A 23,802-nucleotide genomic window follows, 5' to 3' on the forward strand; every position below is an offset into this window, starting at 1 on the left:
ACCTGTGAAGTGAGAACCATTTCAGGTGACGACCTCTTGGAGCTCATCGAGAGAATGCCAAGAGTGTGCAAAAAAGTAATCAGAGCAAAGGGTAGCTATTTTGAAGAAACTAGAATATAAAACATGTTTTCAGTTATTTTAGCTTTTTTTGTTAAGTACTTAACTCCACGTGTTCATTCATAGTTTTGATGCTTTCAGTGACAATCTACAAAGTAAATAGTCATGAAAATAAAGAAAACACATTAAATGAGAAGGTGTGTTCAAACTTTTGGCCTGTACTGTATAAAGATGATGTCTATGCTTTGGCTTTCGAAATTCTAAGGCCACATCTAATCCCATCAACTGTGTACTCAGATGCTTGTGGTCAATTAAGAGCTTGGTTCAGTAAGTCATAAAGACTTGACATGATCAGTAGCATTGCAATTTTTAATTATATCTGTAGTTCTTGACATACTCAATGGCGTATCTGTTTAATGGATTGTTTGTTACATTTCCAGTTCCTTGAGCTGGGGGTTTAAAGTATGTTGCTCTGTTAGTCTCTTTATTTGTCCAGATTTCTTTAAATTTTGCATTTCTAATTATAAACTGTAAATAAAAAAATGTTGCTTTTGCAATCCAGCCCTTTTGAGACAATTCTGATTTAGGGCTATATAAATAAACTTCGATTGACTTTTGATTTTGATTTTTAATCGATTGACAACCATTACGAATAGGAATCGTGATTAATCTAAAAATAAAATTTGTTGACACCCTAGTGTTTATTGGAGAACATTTAGATGTTAACAGGCTGTCTCGCTTCACACAAAGACTGCTCAATCAATCAATCAATCAATGTTTACTTATATAGCCCTAAATCACCAGTGTCTCAAAGGGCTGCACAACCCACAACGACATCCTCGGCTCAGATCCCACATCAGGGCAAGAAAAAACTCAATCCAATGGGATGACAATGAGAAACCTTGGAGGGGACCGCAGATGTTGGGACCCCCGCCTCTGGGCGACCGGTGCAATGGACGTCGAGTAGATCTAGCATAATATTGTGAGAGTCCAGTCCATAGTGGATCTAACATAATAGTGAGAGTCCAGTCAATAGTGGATCTAACATAATAGTGTGAGAGTCCAGTCCATAGTGGATCTAACATAATAGTGGGAGTCCAGTCCATAGTGGATCTAACATAATAGTGTGAGAGTCCAGTCCATAGTGAATCTAACATAATATTGTGAGAGTCCAGTCCATAGTGGATCTAACATAATAGTGAGAGTCCAGTCCATCATAGATCCAACATAATAGTGAGAGTCCAGTCCATAGTGGATCTAACATAATAGTGAGAGAGTCCAGTCCATAGTGGATCTAACATAATAGTGAGAGTCCAGTCCATAGTGGATCTAACATAATAGTAAGAGTCCAGTCCATAGTGGATCTAACATAATATTGTGTGTCCAGTCCATAGTGGATCCAACATAATAGTGAGAGTCCAGTCCATCATGGATCTAACATAATAGTGTGAGAGTCCAGTCCATAGTGGATCTAACATAATAGTGTGAGAGTCCAGTCCATCGTGGATCTAACATAATAGTAGGAGTCCAGTCCATAGTGGATCTAACATAATAGTGTGAGAGTCCAGTCCATCGTGGATCTAACATAATAGTGGGAGTCCAGTCCATAGTGGATCTAACATAATAGTGTGAGAGTCCAGTCCATAGTGGATCTAACATAATAGTGAGTGTCCAGTCCATAGTGGATCTAACATAATAGTGAGAGTCCAGTCCATAGTAGATCTAACATAATAGTGAGAGAGTCCAGTCCATAGTGGATCTGACATAATAGTGAGAGTCCAGTCCATAGTGGATCTAACATAATAGTGAGAGTCCAGTCCATAGTGGATCTAACATAATAGTGTGAGAGTCCAGTCCATCGTGGATCTAACATAATATTGTGAGAGTCCAGTCCATAGTGGATCCAACATAGTAGTGTGAGAGTCCAGTCCATAGTAGATCTAACATAATAGTGAGAGTCCAGTCCATAGTGGATCTAGCATAATAGTGTGAGAGTCCAGTCCATAGTGGATCTAACATAATATTGTGAGAGTCCAGTCCATAGTGGATCTAACATAATATTGGGAGAGTCCAGTCCATAGTGGATTGAACATAATAGTGGCAGAGTCCAGTCCATAGTGGATCCAACATAATAGTGTGAGAGTCCAGTCCATATGGATCTAACATAATAGTGAGAGTCCAGTCCATAGTGGATCTAACATAATAGTGTGAGAGTCCAGTCCATAGTGAATCTAACATAATAGTGTGAGAGTCCAGTCCATAGTGGATCTAACATAATAGTGAGAGTCCAGTCCATAGTGGATCTAACATAATAGTGAGAGTCCAGTACATAGTGGATCTAACATAATAGTGTGAGAGTCCAGTCCATATGGATCTAACATAATAGTGAGAGTCCAGTCCATAGTGGATCTAACATAATAGTGAGAGTCCAGTCCATAGTGGGGCCAGCAGGAGATCCTCTTGAGCGGAGACAGGTCAGCAGCGCAGAGACTGATGCACAGATGAGTGGTCCACTCTGTGGTCACCGAATCGGACATTTTAGATTCAAGTCGATACCGTTCTTGGTTTTTTTTTCCTGCTGATATCGGACCGATATCAGTAAACACCTTTCCATATGTATACTTTCCCCACCAGCATATTCTCCACATCGTTCCCCCTTAATTCCATTATCTTCTTCTTTGGCATAAAACCGCCCACTGACGAGTTGATCTCCACTGGCATTTATTGACGTTAAGTCGCTCGGAGATGCTGTCGCCAGGTGTGGGGCGAGGAGGGTGGTGAGGATGGAGCGGTACAGTCGGGCGAGATAAGCCAACGCCGCGCACGAGTGCTTCATTTATGATGGAGTAGCGCTGGCAATTACATTAGAGGCACGAGGAGAGCACTCATCCTTCTCTTTGCATGGCACTCTAGTCCAGCATCTCCACGTCTGAATGCAAGGAGCCGTCTCTCCGCTCTTATCAGGCACGGGGAGTCAAGGGCGAGAACTTTTCTCCCGTCCACCTTTTTATGCGGCAATAATGCCGCGCACGCTCGGCTCGTCGCGGGGAAGTTAGATTTATGGCGGCGCGCTCAGTCGGCCGCAGACAACGTCCCACTGTCGGGAAGAGCTGCTCGTTCTTTATCGGCCGCCGTGATTTAGTGGGAGTAATTGACTGGAAATGGAGCTCTGCAGGTGAGGTGTTTTATGATCCGTGTGTTGGTTAACGGCGCGGAATCTTGGAAGGGACGGCAGAGAGGATGCAGCAAAATATCAGATTTCAGTCCTGACTAAATGGTACAGGTTAGCTTCTTAGGGACGTTGCTGCCGATTCCCATAATCCACGAGTGACGTCGACCACAACCCCCTCAACTGTACCTTTTTTCAAATCATCAATAATTCCAAACTTTGTTTTCCTACGCTTTGACTCTGCGGCCTGTGAAACGGTGCAGCTAATTTCTGGATAGTTCTTTGCTGACGAGCGGAACGAGCGGATGGATGGACGGCGGCCATAGTTTATTTAAAAGGGACAATACGTATTAATGAACGTTTGACATGTAAACATGTGGGATTAGACTTGGACTTAGACAAACTTTATTGATCCACAAGGGAAATTGTTCCACACAGTAGCTCAGTTACAAAGGATGGAAAAGGTAAGGATGGAAAGGATAATGCAGGTATAAAAAGACTAAAAATGTACCATAGAAGCAATATAAAATATAACGTATGTAATATTTATTTATTATATACACAGTATATAATATATACTGATATATTATTATATTTAATTATGTTCGTAATTTAATGTTTTTGATAAAGTGACGAGTAACTATACTTACTTTTTAAAAGCAAATGTCAGAATGCTGGTGACCACCCAAGGGAAACAAAGAAAGTGATGGACTGGAATATGATTGGAATAAGACTAACATACAATGTTGAAAAAGGGCAGCGTTGTCAATACTTAGACTTAGACATTAGAGTTAGACAAACTGTACTGATGCACAAGGGAAATTGTTCCACACAGTAGCTCAGTTACAAAGGCTGGAAAGTGTAAGGATGGAAAGGATAATGTTGTGCAGGTATAAAGTAGACTACAAATGTACCGTAGTAGCAATATAAAACATAACATTTATGTAATATTTACTATGCAACATACAGTATGTATACGTATATATAGATATATATAGAGTACTGGCCACACCTTCTCATTTCAATGTGTTTTCTTTATTTTCATGACTATATATATGCATATATATATATACATATTTTTATATACTGTATATATATATATATATATATATATATATATATATATATATATATATATATATATATATATATATATATATATATATATATATATATATATATATATAGTTTGGGGACCCCTGGTGTGTATATATATACACTACCGTTCAAAAGTTTGGGGTCACATTGAAATGTCCTTATTTTTTAAGGAAAAGCACTGTACTTTTCAATGAAGATAACTTTAAACTAGTCTTAACTTTAAAGAAATACACTCTATACATTGCTAATGTGGTAAATGACTATTCTAGGTGCAAATGTCTGGTTTTTGGTGCAATATTTACATAAGTATATAGAGGCCCATTTCCAGCAACTATCACTCCAGTGTTCTAATGGTACAATGTGTTTGCTCTTTGGCTCAGAAGGCTAATTGATGATTAGAAAACCCTTGTGCAACCATGTTCACACATCTGAAAACAGTTTAGCTCGTTACAGAAGCTACAAAACTGACCTTCCTTTGAGCAGATTGAGTTTCTGGAGCATCACATTTGTGGGGTCAATTAAACGCTCAAAATGGCCAGAAAAAGAAAACTTTCATCTGAAACTCCACAGTCTATTCTTGTTCTAAGAAATGAAGGCTATTCCACAAAATTGTTTGGGTGACCCCAAACTTTTGAACGGTAGTATATATATATATATATATATATATATATATATATATATATATATTATAAATTATAAATAAATGGGTTATACTTGTATAGCGCTTTTCTACCTTCAAGGTACTCAAAGCGCTTTGACAGTATTTCCACATTCACCCATTCACACACACATTCACACACTGATGGAGGGAGCTGCCATGCAAGGCGCTAACCAGCACCCATCAGGAGCAAGGGTGAAGTGTCTTGCCCAAGGACACAACGGACGTGACTAGGATGGTAGAAGGTGGGGATTGAACCCCAGTAACCAGCAACCCTCCGACTGCTGGCACGGCCACTCTACCAACTTCGCCACGCCGTCCCCATATATTAGATATATATAGCGCATGACGTCACGTCATCGATGAGAAATTGCATTTTTAGACAATATGATTTGCCTGAGCGGCTAGGAGACACCGTGAGTAGCAAGCGGTACAAAGTGGATAAAAATAAGACATACATTTTTTTTTTTTTTTTTTTTTTTTTTTTTAATTTTTATTTTTTTTTATTTTTTTATACTTGGGACTTCCTGCGGGCCTGATTTTGGACGTTGGCGGGCCGGATCTGGCCCGCGGGCCGTAGTTTGGGGACCACTGCTGTACATCAACAAAGTATTGACCAAAAGCTGTGAATACTTATATACATGTATTTTTTCTTCATTTTTTCCAAGGTTTTGTTTTTTTTTTGTAAAAAATTTGCTAAATTAAAAACAAATTATGGGGCATTGTGTGCAGAATTTTGAGGACAAATATGAATTTATTCCATTTTGTTACATCTGCTGTAACTTAAAACGTGGAAAAAGTGAAGCGCCGTAATTATTTGCTAGCCGCTTGTCAGCCGGGGGAGTAAAAATACCGTGTCCTGCATTTGCCGTTAATCAACTTCTTCATGAATATCGTCCAAAACTGATCGGTGGCTGTCAAAGACCTCCCATCAAGACAAACCCCCAGCTTGTTAAAGAGCAACAAATGAGGTCATGATTATATTGATTTTGTGTCCGTGCCAAACGGACTTGCTCTGACGTCTTCATGGTCGTCCGTAGGGTCCCCTTTGGTTTTAGTTCTACGCGTGGGGGGGCCACGTGGAGGGTTTCTTAAGACCTGTGGGGAGGAGAGCGTGATCACTCTAGTCAGCGGGTATTACGGTCATAAGCCACAAGTACACACCACGGCGACTGTGTACAAACAGATTTAAAAAAAAGCAACATTGACGTGTTTGATGGCAGCACTCGTGCACGGCGGCGGAGGCCCCCAGCCGCGCCCCTATGGGAGCTGCCATTTTCTGCACCAGCACCTGTCACCTGGATCATGCAGGAGAAATGGAAGGAGCACATCAACCTCTGCTCTCAACCAGCACTCAGCTCTCCCCCTCCTTTTTTCCCCCCCTCCGCTCCTACTTTTCATTCCCAGCTGTGTCAAGTCAGCGAGCCGCAGTAATTCAGCACCCGAGAGACGTGCTCACTTTGCCCGTGCAGCCTGCAAATTGCTACAGTTTCCCCCCCCCTCGCAGAAGCTCCTTGAAGGTCTTCATAACAACTTGATGGGGGGGGGGGGAGCACAAATTGATGATGCAGATGTTGGTGGGGATTAATTGCACGGGGCGGCAAAGAGTCAACTTAAACTTCACATGTTGGAATAACACGAAAACATGTCCAGCTGTCAAAGAAATTTAGAATAATCGCCATTCTTATTTGTAACTAGTACAGGTACCAAAATGCATTTTGGTACTTTTCTAAATAAAGGGGACCACAAAAAAATTGCATTATTGGCTTTATTTTAACAAAAAATATTATGGTACATTAAACATATGTTTATTATTGCAAGTTTGTCCTTAAATAAAATAGTGAACATACTAGACAACTTGTCTTTTAGTAGTAAGTAAACAAACACAGACTCCTAATTAGTCTGCTGACGTATGCAGTAACATATTTTGTCATTTATACACCTATTATTTTGTCAACATTATTAAGGACAAGCGGTAGAAAATGGGTCATTAATCTACTTATTAATTTACAATATCTGCTTACTTTCTCTTTTAACATTTTCTATCTGCACTTCTGTTAAAATGTAATAATCAGCATTATTCACATGTGAATAATGCTATATAATATACTGTATTTATATTATTCACATGTGGATAATGCTGTATAATAGACTGTATTTACATTATTCACATGTGAATAAAGCTGTATAATAGACTGTATTTATATTATTCACATGTGAATAATGTTGTATAATACTGTATTTATATCATTCACATGTGACTAATGCTGTATAATAGACTGTATTTATATTATTCACATGTGAATAATGTTGTATAATACTGTATTTATATCATTCACATGTGAATAATGCTGTATAATAGACTGTATTTATATTATTCACATGTGAATAATGCTGTATAATAGACTGTATTTATATTATTCACATGTGAATAATGCTGTGTAATAGACTGTATTTATATTATCCACATGTAAAAAATACCTAAATGTTTATTGTTTAATGTGAGCAAACAGTGGTGCAGAATTTCCGCCAGGGATCAATAAAGTACTTTCTATTCTATTATTTTCTATTCTAAGTCAAAGTTGAAAAATAAATCTGCAAAGGCATCACCTGGTGTGTTCATGCAGACCATCCAAAATAAAGGAAAAAAGTATTAGACGTGATGTCTGTTCAGCAATGCCCTTTTATAATTGTATAGCTGTTGGATGACTTCAGGGGCTGATTAAAACAAATTAAATGGATTCATTTTGGCGTCTTTCTAAACATGTGCCTTTTTAAAAAAAAAAAAAACTTCCTGCAACATGTATTTCCTTGCATAATATTCATTCCAGCCTCCACGACAACACGAAGCCTCCCAAAGCGCACTCGTGGTTCTGTTGTCCACGTCGCGTTTCACTGTAGTCCGAAACAAAAAGACGACATTTGTGTGCTGCATGTTCAACAACATAAAGACACACGGCAGGTTGGAGCATGTGATGTCATACATGTGGGGAGGGAAATGAGTGTCTCCATGGTGACGGCTGGTATACCCGCAAAATCCTCAAATGAAGCTGTCTGCACCACCTTGGTACTTGTTATCAGTGGTCTACAAATCTTGGTGGGTCACTCGCAACACTAAGGAACTATTTAGCACTTATTTGGATCTTAGTCGACCATTTCCTTCGTCTGCACCATAAATATTGTCTCAACAGGAGGGTCAAACTTGTTTTCATTGTAACTGTGACTATATATGAGTATACATGTTATACAAAACCCAAAACCAGTGAAGTTGGCACGTTGTGTAAATGGTAAATAAAAACAGAATACAATTATTTGCAAATCCTTTTCAACTTATATTCAATTGAATAGACTGCAAAGACAAGATACTTAACGCTCGAACTGGGTAATGTTGTTATTTTTTGCAAATATTAGCTAATGCCTGCAACTTGTTTCAAAAAAGCTGGCACGAGTGGCAAAAAAGACTGAGAAAGTTGAGGAATGCTCATCAAACACTTATTTGGAACAATCCCACAGGTGAACGGCCTAATTGGGAACAGGTGGGTGCCATGATTGGGTATAAAAGCAGCTTCCATGAAATGCTCAAAGTCATTCACAAACAAGGATGGGGCGAGGGTCACCACTTTGTCAACAAATGCGTGAGCAAGTTGTTTAAGAACAACGTTTCTCAAGGAGCTATTGCAAGGAATTTAGGGATTTCACCATCTACGGTCCGTAATATCATCAAAAGGTTCAGAGAATTTGGAGAAATCACTGCACGTAAGCAGCTAAGCCCGTGACCTTGGATCCTTCAGGCAGTACTGCATCAAAAAGCGACATCAGTGTGTAAAGGATATCACCACATGGGCTCCGGAACACTTCAGAAAACCACTGTCAGTAACTACAGTTGGTCGCTACATCTGTAAGTGCAAGTTAAAACTCTACTATGCAAAGCGGAAGCGATTTATCAACAACACCCAGAAACGCCGCCGGCTTAGCTGGGCCCAAGCTCACCTAAGATGGACTGATGCAAAGTGGAAAAGTGTTCTGTGGTCTGACGAGTCCACATTTTAAACTGTTTTTGGAAACTGTGGACGTTGTGTCCTCCGGACAAAAGAGGAAAATAACCATCCGGATTGTTATAGGCAAAAAGTTCAAAAGCCAGCATCTGTGATGGTATGGGGGTGTATTAGTGCCCAAGACATGGGTAACTTACACATCTGTGAAGGCACCATTAATGCTGAAAGGTTTTGGAGCAACATATGTTGCCATCCAAGCAACGTCATCATGGACGCTCCTGCTTACTTCAGCCAGACAATGCCAAGCCATGTGTTACAACAGCGTGGCTTTGTAGTAAAAAAGAGTGCGGGTACTAGACTGGCCTGCCTGTAGTCCAGACCTGTCTCCCATTGAAAATGTGTAGCACATTTTTATGTACACTGTAGAAAAAAAATCTCTACTTTACTGTAAAAAAACCTGTCGAATCAGTTGCCAATATTTCACCATAATTGTTTAATTACAGTAAATGGACAAATAGTACCACAACTTGAAAACAAAGGCGACAAAGCTGGTAGTGTTTGACTGTAAAATATACAGTTTTACAGTGTATTACTGCAAATGGAAAAATGTTTTTTTTTACCCTAAAATTTTGGCTAGTTTTTTTGTACATATTGTTGGATAATTTGCTTTAAAATCAAGCAAATATTTGTTTTATTTGTTTTTATTTCAACAAGTGTTTGAAATGTATGATAATTGTTGCGCTTAAGTATATGTCATTTTTTTCTCTCGTAAAATGGGGAGAAATGATTACTTAAAAAAAAATGTCAAATCAGTCGCCAATAATTCACCATGAAATGTAGTTTTTTTTGTTTGTTTTTTTGTTTGTTTGTTTTTTACAGAAATGGACAAAGAGTACCACAGTTTTTTTGTTTTTTTTAAGGCGACTAAGCTGGTAGTGTTTTACTGTAAAATCGACAATTTTTACAGTGTATTACTGCAAATGGAAAAAAAAAATTTTTACCCTAAAATTCTGGCGAGTTTTTATTTTACTGTAAAATATATATATATTTTTAGTATCCAAATTATTGGATAACTTTCTTTAAAATATTAAATCAAGCAGATATTTTGTATTTTTTATTTATTTATTTTATTTAGTGTTTGAAATGCATGATAATATAATTGTTGCATTTTTGGATAATTAAAAAAAAAAATTTTAAACAATAAATCGCATTAAGTATATGTCATTTTTTTCTCTTGTAAAATGGGGAGAAATGATTACTTAAAAAAAAAAAGTCAAATCAGTCGCCAATATTTCACCATGAAATGTAGTTGTTGTTTTTTTTTTGTTTGTTTGTTTGTTTGTTTGTACAGACAATTACAGGAAATGGACAAATAGTACCACAGTATTATTTTTTTTTTTAAGGCGACTAAGCTGGTGTTTTACTGTAAAATTGACAGTTTTTACAGTGTATTACTGCAAATGGAAAAATGTTTTTTTACCCTAAAATTCTGGCGAGTTTTTTTTTTTTTACTGTAATATATATATATTTTTTAGTATCCAAATTATTGGATAACTTTCTTTAAAATGTTAAATCAAGCAGATATTTTTTATTTTTTATTTATTTATTTTATTTAGTGTTTGAAATGCATGATAATATAATTGTTGCATTTTTAGATAATTTAAAAACTTTTTTTTTTTTAAATCGCATTAAGTATATGTTATTTTTTTCTCTTGTAAAATGGGGAGAAATAATTACTTAAAAAAAAAAGCCAAATCAGTCGCCAATATTTCACCATGAAATATAGTTGGTTTTTTTGTTTGTTTGTTTTTACAGACAATTACAGGAAATGGACAAATAGTACCACATACTTTTTTTTTTTAAAGGCGACTAAGCTGGTGTTTTACTGTAAAATTGACAGTTTTTACAGTGTATTACTGCAAATGGAAAAATGTTTTTTTACCCTAAAATTCTGGCGGTTTTTTTTTTTACTGTAAAATATATATTTTTTTTAGTATCCAAATTATTGGATAACTTTCTATAAAATATTAAATCAAGCAGATATTTTGTATTTTTTATTTATTTATTTTATTCAGTGTTTGAAATGCATGATAATATAATTGTTGCATTTTTGGATAATTTAAAACAATTTTTTTTTAACAATAAATCGCATGAAGTATATGTATTTTTTTTTCTCTTGTAAAATGGGGAGAAATGATTACTTAAAAAAAAAAAGTCAAATCAGTCGCCAATATTTCACCATGAAATGTAGTTGTTGTTTTGTTTTTTTTGTTTGTTTGTTTTTACAGACAATTACAGGAAATGGACAAATAGTACCACAGTATTTTTTTTTTTTAAGGCGACTAAGCTGGTAGTGTTTTACTGTAAAATTGACAGTTTTTACAGTGTATTACTGCAAATGGAAAAATGTTTTTTTACCCTAAAATTCTGGCGAGTTTTTTTTTTACTGTAAAATATATATTTTTTTTAGTATCCAAATTATCGGATAACTTTCTTTAAAATATTAAATCAAGCAGATATTTTTTATTTTTTATTTATTTATTTTATTTAGTGTTTGAAATGCATGATAATATAATTGTTGCATTTTTAGATAATTTAAAAACAATTTTTTTTAACAATAAATCGCATTAAGTATATGTTATTTTTTTCTGTTGTAAAATGGGGAGAAATGATTACTTAAAAAAAAAAGTCAAATCAGTCGCCAATATTTCACCATGAAATGTAGTTGTTTTTTTTGTTTGTTTGTTTGTTTTTTACAGGCAATTACAGGAAATGGACAAATAGTACCACAGTATTTTTTTTTTTTTAAAGGCGACTAAGCTGGTAGTATTTTACTGTAAAATCGACAGTTTTTACAGTGTATTACTGCAAATGGAAAAATGTTTTTTTACCCTAAAATTCTGGCGAGTTTTTTTTTTTAACTATAAAATATATATTTTTTTTTAGTATCCAAATTATTGGATAACTTTCTTTAAAATATTAAATCAAGCAGATATTTTTTATTTTTTATTTATTTATTTTATTTAGTGTTTGAAATGCATGATAATGTAATTGTTGCATTTTTAGATAATTAAAAAAAAACATTTTTTTAACAATAAATCGCATTAAGTATATGTTATTTTTTTCTCTTGTAAAATGGGGAGAAATGATTACTTAAAAAAAAAAGTCAAATCAGTCGCCAATATTTCACCATGAAATGTAGTTGTTGGGTTTTTTTGTTTGTTTGTTTGTTTTTACAGACAATTACAGGAAATGGACAAATAGTACAACAGTATTTTTTTTTTTTAAAGGCGACTAAGCTGGTGTTTTACTGTAAAATCGACAGTTTTTACAGTGTATTACTGCAAATGGAAAAATGTTTTTTTACCCTAAAATTCTGGCGAGTTTTTTTTTTTTACTGTAAAATATATATTTTTTTTAGTATCCAAATTATTAGATAACTTTCTTTAAAATATTAAATCAAGCAGATATTTTTTATTTTTTATTTATTTATTTTATTTAGTGTTTGAAATGCGTGATAATGTAATTGTTGCATTTTTAGATAATTTAAAAACAATTTTTTTTAACAATAAATCGCATTAAGTATATGTTATTTTTTTCTCTTGTAAAATGGGGAGAAATGATTACTTAAAAAAAAAAAGTCAAATCAGTCGCCAATATTTCACCATGAAATGTAGTTGTTTTTTTTGTTTGTTTGTTTTTTACAGACAATTACAGGAAATGGACAAATAGTACCACAGTATTTTTTTTTTTTAAAGGCGACTAAGCTGGTAGTGTTTTACTGTAAAATCGACAGTTTTTACAGTGTATTACTGCAAATGGAAAAATGTTTTTTTAGCCTAAAATTCTGGCGAGTTTTTTTTTTTTACTGTAAAATATATATATTTTTTAGTGTCCAATTTATTGGATAACTTTCTTTAAAATATTAAATCAAGCAGATATATATATATTTTTTATTTCAACAAGTGTTTGAAATGCATGATAATATAATTATTGTATTTTTGAATCATTTAAAAAAAAACAATAAATCGCATTAAGTATATGTAATTATTTTCTCTTGTAAAATTGGGAAAATGATTACATTTATTAACGCATATCATTTCCAGGCTTTCGCCGGCCTTGAGCTTGACACCTGGGATCTAAATCCACGGAGATATGGAGAAGCTGCTGATGGTGTGTTTGACGGCGAGGCATCTGGAAGGAGATACGGCAGAAGTTCACTTCTCCAAGGTAAATGCTCTACATTATTCTGACATACACAACTATTGCACTAGTACATTCTATTGTATTGTTTTTATACAATATTTTTCATCTCAAAGTGTACTTTTATTTTTAAAACACTCATTTACTGATGAGGTTGCCCGAATTGAAGTTGAACAATTTATTCTATAAAAAAAAAAGGACAAACTCTAGTAATACTAGCGCCTACAGCAGACCTGGGCAAAATACGATCCATGCCGGTCCGTTATTATATTATAATGTCGCCATTATGATGTGCAGTGCTGTTTCTAAATGACCCTAAGTCTTGAACTATAAAAAGTATTTCAATGGTGGAAATATGTGCTTTTTTAGTTGTTATCGGAGTTATTACGGTAATCTACGTCACAGCAGCTCAGACCAGGAACAAAGCAGAGTGGGCGGGGTTTGTGTCAGAAACAGATGCGGAAGCACATTTTTACAACAAATGTCTGCATAAAAGTGATAATATATCATATTGTGGGTGTTTACTCCCCTTTGCATTCCTATTTTGCTCCATTTTAGTCGTGTTTTGCTTGATTGTAAAAGATGTCTATGGAGGAGTTGGCTTTGACGAGTAAAAAATGTTGTTAATATTCAGTGTTTTATTGTTCATAGTAGTGTTGTCCTCATACCAACATGTATTTTGATATTTTTCGTTACTTTTCTAAATACAGGGCACCACAAAAAAATTGCATTATTGTCTTTATTTTAACAAAAAAATATTAGGGTACATGAAACATATGTTTATTATTGCAAGTTTGTCCTTAAATAAAATAGTGAACATACTAGACAACTTGTCTTTTAGTAGGAACTAAGCAAACCAAGACTCTTAATTTAACTGCTGACATATGCAGTAACATATTGTGTCATTTATCATTATATTATTTTGTCAACATCATGAAGGACAAGTGGTAGGAAATGAATTATTAATCCACTTGTTCATTTACTGTTAATATCTGCTTATTTTGTCTTTCAACATGTTCTGTCTACACTTCTGTTAAAATGTAATAATTACTTATTCTTCTGTTGTTTAGATACTTTACATTAGTTTTGGATGATACCACAAATGTAGGGTATCAATCCGATACCAAGTAGTTACAGGATCATACATTGGTCATATTCAAAGTCCTCATGTGTCCAGGGACGTATTTCCTGACTTTATAAACATAATATAAATTTTTTTTAAACGAAAGAAGATGTTGTCATACTAAAAAAGTATTGATGTAATTATAGTAGTATCGACTAGATACGCTCCTGTACTTGGTATCATTACAGTGGATGCCAATGAGCTACGGTGTGCAGTGAAGCATGTTTAGCTATTCCTTGTCCTGCAGTGATAATGGTACTTGTAAGAAACTTACTTTATTTGTCGCCATGGAGACAAGGATTAGTGATTTAGAAGTTGCTAAAAAACTGGACTTTAGCCGCTAGCTAGCTAGCCATGTCTTAAAGCACCTCTTCCTGAGGGCGTTTCAGTGTTATAACTTCACCTTTATCTTTACTTTTTAGGCTAAAATTAGGGATGTCCGATAATGGCTTTTTTGCCGATATTCCGATATTGTCCAACTCTTAATTACCGATACCGATATCAACCGATACCGATATATACAGTCGTGGAATTAACACATTATTATGCCTAATTTGGACAACCAGGTCTGGTGAAGATAAGGTCCTTTTTAAAACGATTTATAAAATAAAATATTTTCTTGAATAAAAAAATAAAGTAAAACAATATAAAAACCGTTACATAGAAACTAGTAATGCATGAAAATGAGTCAAATGAACTGTTAAAGGTTAGTACTATTAGTGGACCAGCAGCACGCACAATCATGTGTGCTTACGGACTGTATCCCTTGCAGACTGTATTGATTTATATTGATATATAATGTGGGAACCAGAAATATTAATAACAGAACGAAACAACCCTTTTGTGTGTATGAGTGTGAATTGGGGAGGGAGTTTTTTTGGGTTGGTGCACTAATTGTAAGTGTATCTTGTGTTTTTTATGTTGATTTATTTTAAAAAAAACAAAAAAAAAACAAACAAACGATACAGATAATAAAAAAACCCGCTACCGATAATTTCCGATATTACATTTTAAAGTATTTATCGACATCTCTAGCTAAAATGCGTCCATTCTCCCTTTTCTGTCTACACACCGTGTCTGCTTGTAAGTACTCTGTGATTGTGCGCTGCCGAACATGCTCCTCTGCTCGTATACCAGCAATGACACGACGTGACGACGACGGGGGCCCAGGAGGGGCTAAACATGTACCGGTACTTTTAGAGGCGGTATAGTACCGAATATGATTCATTAGTATCACGGTACTATACTAATACTGGTATACCGTACAACCCTAGTTCATAGTTAATATTGTAAATCCCACTTTCTTTATTTCCATGTACATTTTGGGTGTACAATTCAGTAAAAAACTGTAACAATCCATTCCGTTTTTTTACCGTGGTCTGTCAGAAGTTTTTTAGGATTCCATCGGACGTTGTGACTTTTGGTATTAGTGTCCCTGAAAAAAAGGGACACTAACACACATGTACAGCATTTATAAAATAAAATATTTTCTTGAATAAAAAAATAAAGTAAAACAATATAAAAACCGTTACATAGAAACTAGTAATGCATGAAAATGAGTCAAATGAATTGTTAAAGGTTAGTACTATTAGTGGACCAGCAGCACGCACAATCATGTGTGCTTACGGACTGTATCCCTTGCAGACTGTATTGATTTATATTGATATATAATATAGGAACCAGAAATATTAATAACAGAAAGAAACAACCCTTTTGTGTGAATGAGTGTAAATGGGGGAGGGAGGTTTTTTGGCTTGGTGCACTAATTGTAAGTGTATCTTGTGTTTTTTATGTTGATTTATTAAAAAAAATACAAAAAAAAAACAAACAAACGATACAGATAATAAAAAACCCTGATACCGATAATTTCCGATATTACATTTTAAAGTATTTATCGACATCTCTAGCTAAAATGCGTCCATTCTCCCTTTTCTGTCTACACACCGTGTCTGCTTGTAAGTACTCTGTGATTGTGCGCTGCCGAACATGCTCCTCTGCTCGTATACCAGCAATGACACGACGTGACGACGACGGGGGCCCAGGAGGGGCTAAACATGTACCGGTACTTTTAGAGGCGGTGTAGTACCGAATATGATTAATTAGTATCACGGTACTATACTAATACTGGTATACCGTACAACCCTAGTTCATAGTTAATATTGTAAATCCCACTTTCTTTATTTCCATGTACATTTTGGGTGTACAATTCAGTAAAAAACTGTAACAATCCATTCCGTTTTTTTACCGTGGTCTGTCAGAAGTTTTTTAGGATTCCATCGGACGTTGTGACTTTTGGTATTAGTGTCCCTGAAAAAAAGGGACACTAACACACATGTACAGCATTTATAAAATAAAATATTTTCTTGAATAAAAAAATAAAGTAAAACAATATAAAAACCGTTACATAGAAACTAGTAATGCATGAAAATGAGTCAAATGAATTGTTAAAGGTTAGTACTATTAGTGGACCAGCAGCACGCACAATCATGTGTGCTTACGGACTGTATCCCTTGCAGACTGTATTGATTTATATTGATATATAATATAGGAACCAGAAATATTAATAACAGAAAGAAACAACCCTTTTGTGTGAATGAGTGTAAATGGGGGAGGGAGGTTTTTTGGCTTGGTGCACTAATTGTAAGTGTATCTTGTGTTTTTTATGTTGATTTATTAAAAAAAATACAAAAAAAAAACAAACAAACGATACAGATAATAAAAAACCCTGATACCGATAATTTCCGATATTACATTTTAAAGTATTTATCGACATCTCTAGCTAAAATGCGTCCATTCTCCCTTTTCTGTCTACACACCGTGTCTGCTTGTAAGTACTCTGTGATTGTGCGCTGCCGAACATGCTCCTCTGCTCGTATACCAGCAATGACACGACGTGACGACGACGGGGGCCCAGGAGGGGCTAAACATGTACCGGTACTTTTAGAGGCGGTGTAGTACCGAATATGATTCATTAGTATCACGGTACTATACTAATACTAGTATACCGTACAACCCTAGTTCATAGTTAATATTGTAAATCCCACTTTCTTTATTTTCATGTACATTTTGGGTGTACAATTCAGTAAAAAACTGTAACGATCCATTCCGTTTTTTTACCGTGGTCTGTCAGAAGTTTTTTAGGATTCCATCGGACGTTGTGACTTTTTGTGTTAGTGTCCCTGAAAAAAAGGGACACTAACACACATGTACAGCATATTTTTACAGCTAAATGTGTACATACCATTTATACACACATACACATTGGCCCCCGAGACATATTTTTTTCTCTCAATGGGGGCCTAAGGTTTGGGGCAATCTCTAAAATGCCTTGGCGGAGAACGAAACTGAAAGTTAACCCCACTCCGGCTCTCGCACCTGGCACTTCTGAACCTAAACGAGACACAAAGTGTGTATTTGCAAAGATAAAAAAAAAAAGCCTTCTTCCAGCCGAACCAAGGCCGACGCCAGCGGCTTCTAAGGCCTTCCATTCTGCTCCCAGCTGGGACAATATTCCTTCTAATATTCTTCGAACCTTGACATCAGATATGCAATCTACAGATTTCGTGAATTCCTCGCTTTTTTCCTCGCCTCCGTCGCCAACGTGGGCTTTAATTGTTTTTTCATGGATGCACAAGACCCGCCTTGAAATAGCTTCTTTGTCGTCAAACACTATTTTATTGTGTTGTCTGCACTCCACAACATACTTTTCATGGCATCTCTGTGAATGCAATAAGAAAAAAATAATACTTTTGGAAAATAAAGCGAAAAAAGAGGTCATCTGCAACCAGCAGGTTCTGGTGGCAGTTTTCAATCAATCAATCAATCAATGTTGATTTGAAACGGGGGGTCCGAGGCTATCCAAAAGTCTCCAGATCAGAGCAGCCTCTTCTGAGTCGTTAGCCATTAATGCTCTCCTTCAGAAAAATAACCTTCCTCCATCATTTTTATTCCTGTCTTCTATTTCTGATTTATTCACCAAAAAATTATAGAGTACAGTAAAAAAAAAAGTAATAACTTAAGTGCAGTAAAAGCACTCATTCACTCTTGACTAAGTGGGTGATAACAGACGACATCATACTTACGACTGAAGGACCAACGTTAATAATTATTGATGAGTGATGCGTTAAACAAAAAAACACGCCAGACTTGAGTAAAAGGACTGCCCTTTTCAAACATGACTAATGCGAAGTTATGACGAAATTGGAGATGACGGACAAGATCAAGTTATGTCAAAATACTGCATGAAACACGTGTTTTCCGGACTATATAGTGCACCGGTATATAAGCCGCACCCACCATTTTTTAGAAGAAAAACATGTTTTCCATATATAAGTCGCACATAGATACGTTGTGTTAAATGAGTTAATTGCACAGAAATATTCTGTAAATGTTTATTTACATACCTTATTTGTTTCCAAAAGGTGTCTGTAACAGGGCAGTAAAATGGCTGATCAATCAAAACAGAAGTCGAGATTGGAGACGACGGACAAGATAGAGTTTATGATGGAGACAAGTTATGTCAAAATACTGCTGGACACAACTCATAATTAGGGGTGTCAAAGGATTATGTCACTTTGTGTTTTCCGGGCTATATAAGCCGCACCCACCATTTTTTAGAAGGAAAACATGTTTTCCATATATAAATCGCACTGGACTATAAGCCGCACATATATACGTTGTGAAATGAGTTAATTGTACAGAAATATTCTGTAAATATTTACTTACATACATTAATTGTTTTCCAAAATGTGCCTGGAACAGGGCAGTAAAATGTCTGATCAAACAAAACAGAAGTCAATATTGGAGATGACGGACAAGATACAATTCATGATGGAGACGAGTTATGTCAAAATACTGCATGAAACTAATCATAATTAGGGGTGTCCAAGGACTGCAATCACCCGTGTTTGCACATAAGCCACACCCACCATTTTTTAGAAGAAAAACACGTTTTCCATATATAAATCGCACTGGACTATAAGCCACACATAGATATGTTGTGAAATGAGTTAATTGCACAGAAATATTCTGTAAATGTTTATTTACATACCTTAATTGTTCCCAAAAGGTGTCTGTAACAGGGCAGTAAAATGGCTGATCAAACAAAACAGAAATCGAGATTGGAGACGACGAACAAGATAAAGTTTATGATGTAGACAAGTTATGTCAAAATACTGCTGGACACAACTTATAATTAGGGGTGTCAAAGGACTAGGATCACTTCGTGTTTTGCGGGCTAAAAAGTGCACCGGTATATAAGCCGCACCCACTAAGTTTTACACGAAAAACAATTGTTTTCCATATATATGCCGCACTGGTCTATACGCCACAGATATGTACGATGTGAAATAAGTTAATTCCAAATAAATATTTTGTATATTTTTATTTACATACCTTAATTGTTTCCAAAAGGTGCCTGTAACAAGGCAGTAAAACGGCTGATAAAACAAAACAGAAGTCGAGATTGGCGATGACGGACGGACAATATCAAGTTCATGATGGAGACGAGTTATGTCAAAATACTGCATGAAACAACTCATAATTAGGGGTGTGAAAGGACTACGATCATCCCGTAGTTTCCGGAATATTGAGTGCACCGGTATATATGCCGCAACCTCTTAAGTTTTAGAAGAAAAACATGTGTTTCCATATATTAGCCGCACCGGTCTATAAGCTGCAGATATGTATGTTTGGAACTGAGTAAATTACACATAAATATTTTGTATATTTTTATTTATATACCTTAATTGTTTCCAAAAGGTGCCTGTAAGATGAGTGAATGGCGATGAGGGACAAGATCAAGTTCATGATGGAGACGAGTTATGTCAAAATACTGCATGAAACAACTCATAATTAGGGGTGTCCAAGGACTGCAATCACCACGTGTTTTCCGGACTATAGAGCGCACTAGTATATAAGCCGCACCCACCATTTTTTAGAAGAAAAACACATTTTCCATATATAAGACACACTGGACTATAAGCCGCACATAGATACTTTGTGAAATTAGTTAATTGTACAGAAATATTCTGTAAATGTTTACTTACATACCTTAATTGTTTCCAAAAGGTGCCTGTAACCGGGCAGTAAAATGGCTGATCAAACAAAACAGAAGTCGAGATTGGAGATGAGGGACAAGATAGAGTTTATGATGGAGACAAGTTATGTCAAAATACTGCTGGACACAACTCATAATTAAGGGTGTCAAAGGACTAGGATCACTTCGTGTTTTCCGGGCTATAAAGCACACCGGTATATAAGCCGCACCCACTAAGTTTTAGACGAAAAACACATTTTTCCATATATAAGCCGCACTGGTCTATAAGCCGCAGATATGTATGTTGTGAAATAAGTTAATTCCAAATAAATATTTTGTATATTTTTATTTACATACCTTAATTGTTTCCAAAAGGTGCCTGTAACAAGGCAGTAAAACGGCTGATCAAACAAAACAGAAGTCGAGATTGGCGATGACGGACGGACAATATCAAGTTCATGATGGAGACGAGTTATGTCAAAATACTGCATGAAACAACTCATAATTAGGGGTGTGAAAGGACTACGATCATCCCGTAGTTTCCGGAATATTGAGTGCACCGGTATATATGCCGCAACCTCTTAAGTTTTAGAAGAAAAACATGTGTTTCCATATATTAGCCGCACCGGTCTATAAGCTGCAGATATGTATGTTTGGAACTAAGTAAATTACACATAAATATTTTGTATATTTTTATTTATATACCTTAATTGTTTCCAAAAGGTGCCTGTAAGATGAGTGAATGGAGATGAGGGACAAGATCAAGTTCATGATGGAGACGAGTTATGTCAAAATACTGCATGAAACAACTCATAATTAGGGGTGTCCAAGGACTGCAATGACCACGTGTTTTACGGACTATAGAGCACACCGGTATGTAAGCCGCACCCACCATTTTTTTGAAGAAAAACACGTTTTCCATATATAAGTCACACTGGACTATAAGCCGCACATAGATACTTTGTGAAATGAGTTAATTGTACAGAAATATTCTGTAAATGTTTATTTACATACCTTAATTGTTTCCAAAAGGTGTCTGTAACAGGGCAGTAAAATGGCTGATCAAACAAAACAGAAGTTAAGATTGGAGATGACGGACAAGATACAATTTATGATGGAGACAAGTTATGTAAAAATACTGCATGAAACAACTCATAATTAGGGGTGTCAAAGGACTACGATCATCCCGTAGTTTCCGGAATATTGAGCGCACCGGTATATAAGCCCCACCCTCTAAATTTTAGAAGAAATATGTGTTTTTCCACATATAAACTGTACTAGACTATAAGCTGCAGATATGTATGTTTGGAACTGAGTACATTTCAAATAAATATTTTGTATATTTTTATTTATATACCTTAATTGTTTCCAAAAGGGGCCTGTAACAGGGCAGTAAAATGGCTGATCAAACAAAACAGAAGTCGAGATTGGAGATGACGGACACGATAGAGTTTATGATGGAGGCAAGTTATGTAAAAATACTGCATGAAACAACTCATAATTAGGGGTGTCAAAGGACTGCAATCACCACGTGTTTTCCGGACTATAGAGCACACCAGTATAAAAGCCGCACCCACCATTTTTTAGAAGAAAAACACATTTTCCATTTACAAGTCGCACTGGACTATAATCCGCACATAGATACGTTGTGAAATGAGTTAATTGCACAGAAATATTCTGTAAATGTTTATTTACATACCTTAATTGTTTCCAAAAGGTGCCTGTAATAGGGCAGTAAAATGGCTGATCAAACAAAACAGAAGTTAAGATTGGAGATGATGGACAAGATACGCTTTCTGATGGGGACAAGTTATGTAAAAATACTGCATTAAACAACTCATAATTAGGGGTGTGAAAGGACCACGATCATCCGGTAGTTTCCGGATTATTGAGCGCACCGGCATATAAACTGCACCCTCTAAGTTTTAGAAAAAAAAACATGTTTTTCCATATATGAATCGCACTGGACTATAAGCCGCACATAAATACGTTGTGAAATAGAGTTAATTGCACAGAAATATTATGTACATGTTTATTTACATACCTTATTTGTTTCCAAAAGGTGTCTGTAACAGGGTAGTAAAACGGCTGATCAAACAAACAGAAGTCGAGATTGGAGATGACGGACAAGATAGAGTTTATGATAGAGACAAGTTATGTCAAAATACTGCATGAAACAACTCATACTTAGGGGTGTCCAAAGACTGCAATCACCCCGTGTTTTCAAGATTATAGAGCACACCGGTATATAAGCCACACCCACTAAGTTTTAGAATAAAAAAACATGTTTGTCCATATACAAGCCACACTGGACTATAAATCGAAGATATGTACGTTGTGAAATGAGTTAATGACACAGAAATATTCTGTAAATGTTTATTTACATACCTTAATTGTTTCCAAACGGTGTTTGTAACAAGGCAGTAAAACGGTTGATAAAACAAAACAGAAGTCATCGTCATGGACCCACTAGCTGCGCAAGCTAGCTCTCCAATCAGCTAAACAGACTCAATAACGCCACGTTGACGTTTTGGTCAAATTTACTGAGGAATTTGTGAAACTGAAACAAAACAAAAAGAATGCCGTTGTAAGTTAATAATACTAACACAGACACTCAAACGTATATTAGCTAATTGCAACGACTCTAGTTTCATTACAAATATGCATGAAAACACTCCTACAGACATCACACATGGGACAGTTTAGTAAGTATGGGTTGTTTTAGTTATATTGTAAAACTTACAAACGTTGCTCGGAGTGATGAAGGATTAATGCATGTAGAAAAATACCCGCATTTATTACAATGTCAGTAAAACTTTTTTATTCTATTCTAACCTAATCCTAGATTATGGCATACTATATGTAAGATATATAATGCCCCAATTTGTTTAATGCCTTTTCATTTTTAATCTTCTAAAAAATGTCTTTAAGTGCAATTAGAACCATATTTTTTAATGTATCGTAATTAAAATGAAGCCTATCATGATTTTTTTTTTCATGATACCCTTTATTTTGAAAAGCATCAAATACTGGTGCCAAAATATTGGTATCAGGACAACCTTAATATTAACAAAAATAGGACTTTTTTTTGAGGGTCCAAAAAAAAATAATTAATTACAGATCATTAATTTTGTATTTATTTTTAGAGATTTGTTTATTACATAATAAATATTATTATACTATATATAATTTTTCCATATATAAACCGCACTGGACTATAAGCCGCAGCTATGTACGATGAGAAAATAGTTTATTCCAAATAAATATTTTGTGTATTTTTATTTACATACCTTAATTGTTTCCAAAAAGTGCCTGTAACAAATATGCATGAAAACACTCCTACAGACATCACACATGGGACAGTTTAGTAAGTATGGGTTGTTTTAGTTATATTGTAAAACGTATGTTTCTTGGAGTGATGAAGAATTAATGCATGTAGAAAAATACCCGCATTTATTACAA

This window comes from Entelurus aequoreus, linkage group LG20 (assembly GCF_033978785.1).
Source record: "Entelurus aequoreus isolate RoL-2023_Sb linkage group LG20, RoL_Eaeq_v1.1, whole genome shotgun sequence".
Lineage (NCBI taxonomy): Eukaryota > Metazoa > Chordata > Actinopteri > Syngnathiformes > Syngnathidae > Entelurus > Entelurus aequoreus.